Genomic DNA, 8,970 nt, shown 5'->3' with positions numbered 1-8,970 from the left:
ATGAATGATAATTTGTTTAAAGGTGAGTGAAACAAAATAGTACTTGTTTGTTTTAATGCATAATATTATGCTTAGCTTGTTTCTTGTGGGTGCCAAAATTTAGTATCCATAAGATATGGATAACATAACAATTGAAATGCTAACTAAATGCGTCTCACCTAAAACTCAACTTGATTTGTACTATTAAATAAATAAATAAAACCCCAACTTTATTTAGATGTTTAAGTTAGGTAGTCACTTTATTATGCTGCTTTAATGTCACTTGACAACCGACATCTTTGCGAGCGTTATTAAAAGCCTTTAATGTCGGTTTAAAAACGACATTAAAGGCTTTAATGTCAGTTTTCAACCGACATCTTTGATAGTGTTATTGAAGCCCTTTAATGTCGGTTGGGCTTTAATGTCGGTTTTAAGCCGACATCTTTGATAGTGTTATTGAAGCTCTTTAATGTCGACTGGGCTATGATGTCGTTTTAAAACCGACATTAAAGAAGCCAATAATGTCAGTTTAAAACCGACATTAAAGACTTGTTTTTGTCTATTTTTAGAAATTTATATTTATTTAATTGTTGTAGTATTGTCCATTTTTTATAAACCAACATTGAATCCATATAGATAAAAAAAAAATTTCTCGCTCCAACAAATTAATAAAATTAATATTATTTTAGAAACTATAATATTTATTCTTTTAAATTTGTATACACAAAATGAAAACTTAATATTGTGTTTATGTATACATTCTACAATAGTACATGAAACAAGATCCTAATACAAGACTTAAATAAGAAATCCTAAACGTCTTCTCAGTCTTCAACCTTCAACGATCGCCTCGCTATCTACACAATTGCTTAGCTTTCAATCTGATGACTTCAATCATTCTACAAGCAATATCAAAATAAACCATTTAATCTGATAACTTCTGATTTCTATCATCTCCATTATTACAAACAAACATGTCAAGCATAGTAGTAAGAAGTTCTATAGCCTGTGGGGACCCATAGGAGAAAGAAAGGGTCCTCTGAAAAGGGAGGAATTAATAGCCAAAATCATTAACTTTCATTACACCACATATAGCACACACATGCCCTTCATGTTGTTTCTTCTGATTGACTACTTTGTATTAGCAACATCACTTAAATGACAAAGAAGCAAAAAGATATGGAATATAAACAAACCCAACATTCACAAACTCTTTTTTCCTAAGCTTTAAGATCCAAATTCCTTAGTTTATGATTCTTATAATCACAACCAGACAAGTGATTGATAGCAAAACTTCGTCATAGGGACTACTGGAAAGATGCCAACAACACAAGAATCCTACATCTGCGGTGGGAATGGACGATAACCTGAGAAACCCATGTGACACTTTGGTGGACTAACTTAAGGCCAAGCTTGTCAAATAAAGCTAACTTATGATGAAGTGGATTTCTAGGGGTGGTGCACAGAACATAGGATTTCCTATAATTTTGGGACCGGCTACAATTGGTTTGTTAGTGTATGGACATATGGGTGCCTCTTCTAAAGATGATGATATAATTTGTACTGTTGCTTCGTATCATAGAAATTAAAGCAAAAAATAGACACATCCAATCATGAAACAATCTAATTACCAAAATGCATAAATTTTAATTCTCACCCCAATGGAAGAACAAAAATCTGTAGTTACATTGATTCCAAATCCCAAGTAATCCTACACAAAACAAAAACAAAATGTAGATGGTGCATCTAGATAAATGTTCAAGAACCCTCACATATAAACACATTGATTTTTGCTAATTGATCATGGGTCCCTTATGGATTTCTAACATACATATAAAATCAAAACACTTAGAGAAAAACACATCAACGGTGGGAAATTTTCACTTGATTCTACACCAAATTAAATTGTAGTACTGGTAGCTTTGAAATTAAATTGTTTACAATTCTAAGTAACCAAGGGGGCTTTGAAATTGAAGTTTATGGAAGAAATAAATTGCAGAGAATTTTAAAGAGAGACAGAATTCAATAGTTAGAACTATTATTATGATTTTCACTATCATTTTTGTCTTCACCATTTGCTAAATTATGTTTACTATTATCAGTCACTAAATCAGCCAAAGTGAAACCATCGTGTGCACAAATAAGTTGACACTATTCCATGGTTTCCTTCCTCCTCCCTGTAAAAACGTTGCTAGACCACTAAACTCAATATGCTAATTAAAAAACATTGTTAGAAGTCTAGTCACTATGTAAATATCCTAAACAACACTATAACTAATAGGACAAAAAAAAATTAGACTTCAAATACAGAAATCTTAACCATTAAAGGTCATTAATTGAAAAATTTTATGATTTATGAAACTTATAATTTCCAAGTGTAGTAAACATATTGGGAGAGCTTCTCACAAAGTTAAAAGGCTACAACCAAACAAACACAAGTCGATATAGTTCACAAAAGCACAAATGAGAGAAGAGGGGTAGAAGACAAAGATTAGGGCTTTTTTTTTTCCTCTGCTTTCTCCTATGTCCTCATAAGTAGACATTTTCTCCCATAGTTAATTCCAATTTTCAAAATTAATCAAAAACATTATGAATTCCAACTACCCAAATTAAATCAATTGCCCTAAAATCTCAAAGAACCCAGAAAAAATTGAATAAAACTGGACAAGAAAAATAAGGATATCATCAATGAAAAGAATAGAAATATCGACATACCCAATTTTGAAGGTCAAAATTAATGTTTTAATTGTCATATCCACCCCACTAACAAAATCGTAATTTGTGTAGATTGTCTCTCAATAGTTTTAACTACAAAATCTTTGCCCTAACAAATCTGTCCTTCGTTTCAACTCGCTAAAATCAAACTCAATTTACAGTACTTATCCAAAAATCACCCGAAACAACTTTTACCCTCGCTGGACAGCTCGTAGAAAACCTTCAAATTCCAAATCTAACAACATAGAGAGGTAGAGATGGAAAATGGATCACCGTAACGTGGGACGGAGGTGCAAGCTATGGCTGGGCGACGCTGAGATATGGAGAGTGCTGGGAGACGAGAGACTTGCGAGATTGAATGTGATTTTTTTTCTTGATGCAAAGTAAAAGAATGAAGATTTTTTAAATGATACAAGAAATACGACGATGAACGAGCATGAGCTGGGAATGAGAGATGGCTGTGATGGTGGGGATGGCGATTGATCAGAGAAGAGAGGGGAGAAAGTGATGAGATTGAGAAAGGAAGAAAGGGAAGAAATGTTGAGAGAAAACTTTTCTTTCGTGGGGTTTGGTAGAGAAGAAAGGAGAAAAGAGTTAGATAAGAGAGAGAAAAATTCAACTTTTTACAAAATTAAAAAAATTAAAAATAAAATAAAAAAGACCTTTAATGTCGGTTCTAAAAAAACATGATGTTTAATGTCGATTTTAAGCCGACATTAAAGATAGAGCTTTAATGTCGGTTTAAAACCGACATTAAACATCCGCCTTTTGAAAACCGACATTAAAGCTTATTTTTCATTTTTTCCACCCGACATTAAAGACCAGATTTCTTCTAGTGTGAGATCGATGGAACTCAATGAGATCATTATCATGTTTGATAATCTTTTCTATATAATAACTCTTAAGGCAAACATTTCTTCTGAGTTGGTTGAAACTGATTCCCTAATACATGTTCATATTAGTTTATTATCAAATAATCTTTGAGTTCGCATACATATTGAAGAAAAACTTGTCGTTTGAAAAGCTAGAATGTAATTAGAATTAGCAAATTAGAAGAATGTGGAAAACTCAAGTAATCGAAGACAAAAAAAAAAAAAAGAGATCACGAAACGTGAAAATAATGAAAAAAAGACTTGTATTAAAAACTGTCGAAATATAATAAATTTTATATTACAATTCAAGCCCAAAACGCTGGATTCAAACATGAATTTATCTTTTTGTTGCATAACATAAATTTTTTTTTTTGCATAATCCCATTGCAAAACGCTGGATTCAAACATCTATAATTACAAACATATCATATTAGGACAGTATGTTTGGCATAATTAATTAAACTCATTTTTTACCATTTGATAATTAAAACAACAAAGGATATTCAGAATATTTCATTTCAAAATCAATTTGAATAATGTTGATTCATGACTGTGGGAGGTGATTTACTTTTTCTCTTCTTTTTTTAACTGATTCATAAATAATTATTGTTATAGATATCAACATTCTGTTGTGAAAACAAACAACAATCAGAATATGGATATCGAAAAAATATAATATTAATATAATATAATATAATATATAAATAAATAAATAAGAAATGAAGAAAATAATTAAGAAAATTTTCCACTTTCTCCAAATTATTTGGATTTCTCTCCAATGTTGGTGTGTTTCATAACTCCATCAAATGTCACTATTTATAGGCAATTTGACAAGCATGAGGTGGGTTACAAGGCCACTAAAAGTCCATGTTTACTTGACACATGACATGAGTGTTGGATGATGAATGTGTTCACATGTGGCTATGGCCACTAAGTACATTGATGGTCATCTATTATTAATAGTATTCATAATACTCTTCCTTAGATGTCCATTACATATACGAAATATGTCTCGTTAAAGCCTTACTAGTGAAAAACCCAATGGAAAAAAAATCTAGTGAAGCAAAAAAAGTACATATTTCATACATACTTACAAAATAAAAATTTACTCCCCCTCATGGAAACATCACTTGAGATCTCTGAGTCGCCACAATGTTGTGCACCAATTTTTCAAAGGTTGCGTCACATAGTGATTTTGTAAATAAGTCTGCCAAGTTATCCTTTGAACAAATTTTTTGTGTAGTGATGTCACCATTCTCTTCAAGATCATGAGTGTAGAAAAACTTCGATGAGATGTGCTTTCTTGTATCACCTTTAATATAACCTCCTTTTATTTGAGTTATACATGTCGTGTTGTCTTCGTATAATGTTGTTGGAAGGAGCTTTCTAGAAGACAAAACCACATGATTCTCGAATGTGTTGAGTTATCGATTTAACCATATACATTCTCGGCTAGCCTCAAGAATTTTAGCATGATTTTAGGAGGTGGCTGTTATGCTTTGTTTCACTGGTCGCAAGGATATAACAATTCCTCCACATGTAAACAAATAACTTGTTTGAGATCTAACTTTGTGATCAGATAAATATTCAAAATCTACAAAACCAATTAGGTTAAAATTTGATTTGATTTGAATAAAATAACTCATATCAATTGTTCCTTGAAGATAGTGATGTATATGTTTAATTCCATTCCAATGCCTTTTTGTTGGAGTGGAACTGTATCTAGCTAATAAATTTACTGAAAATGCAATATCTGGTCTTATACTATTGCACTAAGATATATGGTACTTCTAGACCAAGGAGTTTTTCATTATCATCTCAAGATCGAAATATATCTTTCTTCACATTTAGTGGATGAACTTGCATTGGAATGTTCAACAGATGTTGAGTTTTATATATAAGTTGATTGATGAACAAATATCCCATCTGCTAGATGCTCAATTTGTAAATCAATGCAAAATTTTATTTATTTTTTATTTTTTTAGATCTTTCATCTTCAATTTTTTCTTAAAATACTATATTGTCTTTGAAAGCATTTCAGGAGTTCCAATTATATTTAAATCATCAACATATACAGTTATAATAGCAAATCCCAACCGTGGTTTATTTATAAAAATACATGAACATGTTGGATTATTTTGATATCCTTCTTTTACCACATTCCTCCTGATTGTTTCAAACCATATAATAATCTCTGTAAGTTTATTGAATATAGTTCCTGGGAACTTGATTTATATGTTTTAGGTATCTTAAATACTTTTAGGACTTTCATATAAATATTGTTATCAAGAGATCCATATAAATATGCTGTGACTACATCCATAAGATGCATTTCTAGATTTTCATACATTGCCAGGTCGATTAAAAATCTTAATTTGATTGCATCTACCACCGAGAATTTGTATCCTCATAATCAATACCAGGTCTTTGTGAAAAACTTGTGCTACTAACCTTGCTTTATATCGTGTGATCTCATTATCTTCATTTACTTTGCTCACAAATATCCATTGATATCCCATAGGTTTGACACCTTCTGGTGTTTGGACTACTAGTCCAAAAACTTGATGTTTTAAAGTGAATTTAATTCTGCATCAATTGCTTATTTCTACAATGACCAATCTTTTCTCTGTCAGCATTCTTCAATAAATTTTGGTTTAGGATCTTAATTTTTGGGTATAATATCAAGAGCAACATTAGATGCAAAAATGTTGTCAACAACTACATTAGTTCGGTCCCATCTTTTTCTTGTCATGACATAATTTATCGAGATCTCATTATTATCCTAAGTTGTTTTATTTTCTTCGACATTTTTATGAGAAGTCAATTTTTGGATTTCTTCTAGAACATCCATATCCTTAATCGAGTTATTAACTTGATTTCTTTTACGATGATTTTTATCTTTGGAACCTACTGATCTATACCACGCTTCTAGCATGTTACAGATTCCTTAATGACAACATGCTGTGTTGGGATATCAATCTTTGATGGGACATTTGCAGTTGTTATATGTGATTTAGTTACTTTCTTTGCATCTACAAATGCATCTGGTAACTAATTTGCTATATTTTGCAAATGAATTATTTTCTGAACTTCAAGTTCACATTGATCTGTACATGGATCTAAATGGGACAATAATGATACATTATGTGTAATCTTTTTCGGACCTCTTAATTTCTCTTTCTATTGTTGGAAAATTTTTCGTATTAAAATGATAATCAGCAAATCGTGTAGTAAACACATCACCTGTGAAGGGTTCAAGATATTTAATAATTGATGGGGAATCAAATCCAATAAATATTAACCTTTCTTGAAGACCCGTCTTAGTACGTTGTGGTGGAGCAATTGGAACATATACTACATATCCAAAAATTCTTAAAAGAGAAATATTTTGCTTATGACCATATGCTAATTGAATGGTGAGTACTTGTGATAACCTGCTAGCCTAACACGCACAAGTGACGCAACATGCAAAATAGCATGTCCCTATACAAATGTAGGGAGTTTAGCTCTCCTAAGTAATAGTCTAGCAATTAATTGCAAACGTTTTACAAATCATTCTGCTAAACCATTTTGTGTATGAACATGATTTACAGGATGTTTAACACTTATCTCAATAGACATACAATAATTATCAAATTTCTAGGATGTAATTCATCAAAATTATCAAGTTGAATGTTCTTAATTGTATAATCAAGAAACTGTGCTCTTAACATAATTATTTGAGTAAGTAACTTTTGCAAATACCAGATTTCGATTTGATAATAAGCACGCATGTGACCATTGGTTGGATGCGTCTATTAAGATAATAAAATACTTAAATGGTCCACTTGGTGGATTAATCGGTCCACAAATATCACCATGAATTTGTTTAAAAAAATGTAGGTGATTCGATTTCCACTGTAGCTGGTGATGGTCTCTAATTATTAATTTGTCTTGAGAGCAAACGTCACATGATAATTCATTATATTGAAGAATTATGATTCTTCAATGGATTTCTATATGAATTTTCAATAATTCTTCTCATCATTATGGATCTTTGATGACCCAAACGATTATGCCAAATTGAAAATATATCTAGATTCATGAACTTCAAGTTCATTGTTGCATATATGATTCAATTACTCTTATATGAGTATAATATAATCCAGAAGATAAATCTCACAGCTTTTCTAGTTAATACACGTTTTTCATTTGAGATAGCAGAAATAATATAAAGATATTCTATTCCATTATTTCTATTAGTCTTAAAACTCAATAGATTTCTCTTGGATTGACTAGAGAAAATACATTATCAATTGTGAATTTTGTTCGTCTAGGCAAAATAATATTTGCCAAACTCTTCAATCAAATTTGCAAACTATTATAGTCTGAGTTTGGGGTGTAAACTATTATAGTTTATGGTATTATAAGTTGTGTTTGAGTAGTAGATTATGATAATCTGTATTATTATAAGTCGTGTTTTTTGTTTAGAGTGGAGACTATTATAATCTTAGTTTTCCACTACTTTTTTTTGTTGCATATATAATATACATGACATATATATTTTTCTTAGATTAATTTTATTAAATATTTTAATTATGATATTCATTTAATAAGTTTAGCCTCAATCTTGATTTTTCACTACTAAATCTTTTTTTCCTACATATCTACTGTACATGAAATGCACATTTTTCTTAAATTGATTTTATCAAATCTTTTTAATTATGATATTCATTTAATAAATTTAGCCTCAATTTTGATTTTTCTCTTTTTTTTTTCATGCATATATATGGTACATCAAATAAAAATCTTCAAATGATTTTATTTAATCTTCTTAATTATGATGTTTATGAAGTGTGTGTGTGTCTTCTTGATTACGATGTTCATTTCTTAACTCATTCAATTATAATTTTAGGTTAATCTCCACAAAGTCATTTCCTCATTGTTTTAGGTTATTGTGTTTGATATTAGTTTAAGCATACATCGGTACGATTTGTCTACGTAGTTACTTATGTAAGAAAGCAAGACAAAAGACATTTGCAATACTTATTTACTTAAATATGAATTAATTAACATAGATAAGCTTTCTAACAAAACTTGGGGCCATTTGGTTTGTGGGTAAAGAGGGTGGGAATGGGTATGGGCTTACAAACCCGACGTTTGGTTGATGGGTATTTTTTATGGAAAAGATATTTTACAGGGTTTATTATTCAACACAAGAGGAGTTCCAATCCTCTAGAGAAGAAAAGGTTTGCAATCCCTTCCCTCAACAGGTATGTTCTTCTTCCTTCATCAATCAAGTACCTTATCTTCTCTTCTTCTTTTTTTTTTCTCTTCTTAATTTTTCTTTCACAAGTTTTGAAATGGTTGTGAAAACAATTTCCCTTCAATCCATCAGAAGGACAAAGCGAAAGAGAAAAATTTT

At 30.6% G+C, this 8,970-nt stretch overlaps 1 long non-coding RNA gene across 1 annotated transcript; it reads right to left on the bottom strand.

The window, feature by feature from the left end:
• Positions 1-644: 644 nt before the first annotated feature.
• Positions 645-3,250, bottom strand: LOC127151483 (uncharacterized). The gene is made up of 2 exons (XR_007824495.1): positions 1,637-3,250; positions 645-878 (listed from the first exon to the last, which is right to left on the bottom strand). It is a non-coding gene; the product is annotated as an uncharacterized LOC127151483 (long non-coding RNA).
• Positions 3,251-8,970: the final 5,720 nt, after the last annotated feature.

The sequence above is a fragment of the Cucumis melo genome, chromosome 10 (assembly GCF_025177605.1).
Source record: "Cucumis melo cultivar AY chromosome 10, USDA_Cmelo_AY_1.0, whole genome shotgun sequence".
In the NCBI taxonomy this organism is placed as follows: Eukaryota; Viridiplantae; Streptophyta; class Magnoliopsida; order Cucurbitales; family Cucurbitaceae; genus Cucumis; species Cucumis melo.
This window is presented reverse-complemented; position numbering and strand designations above follow the sequence as displayed.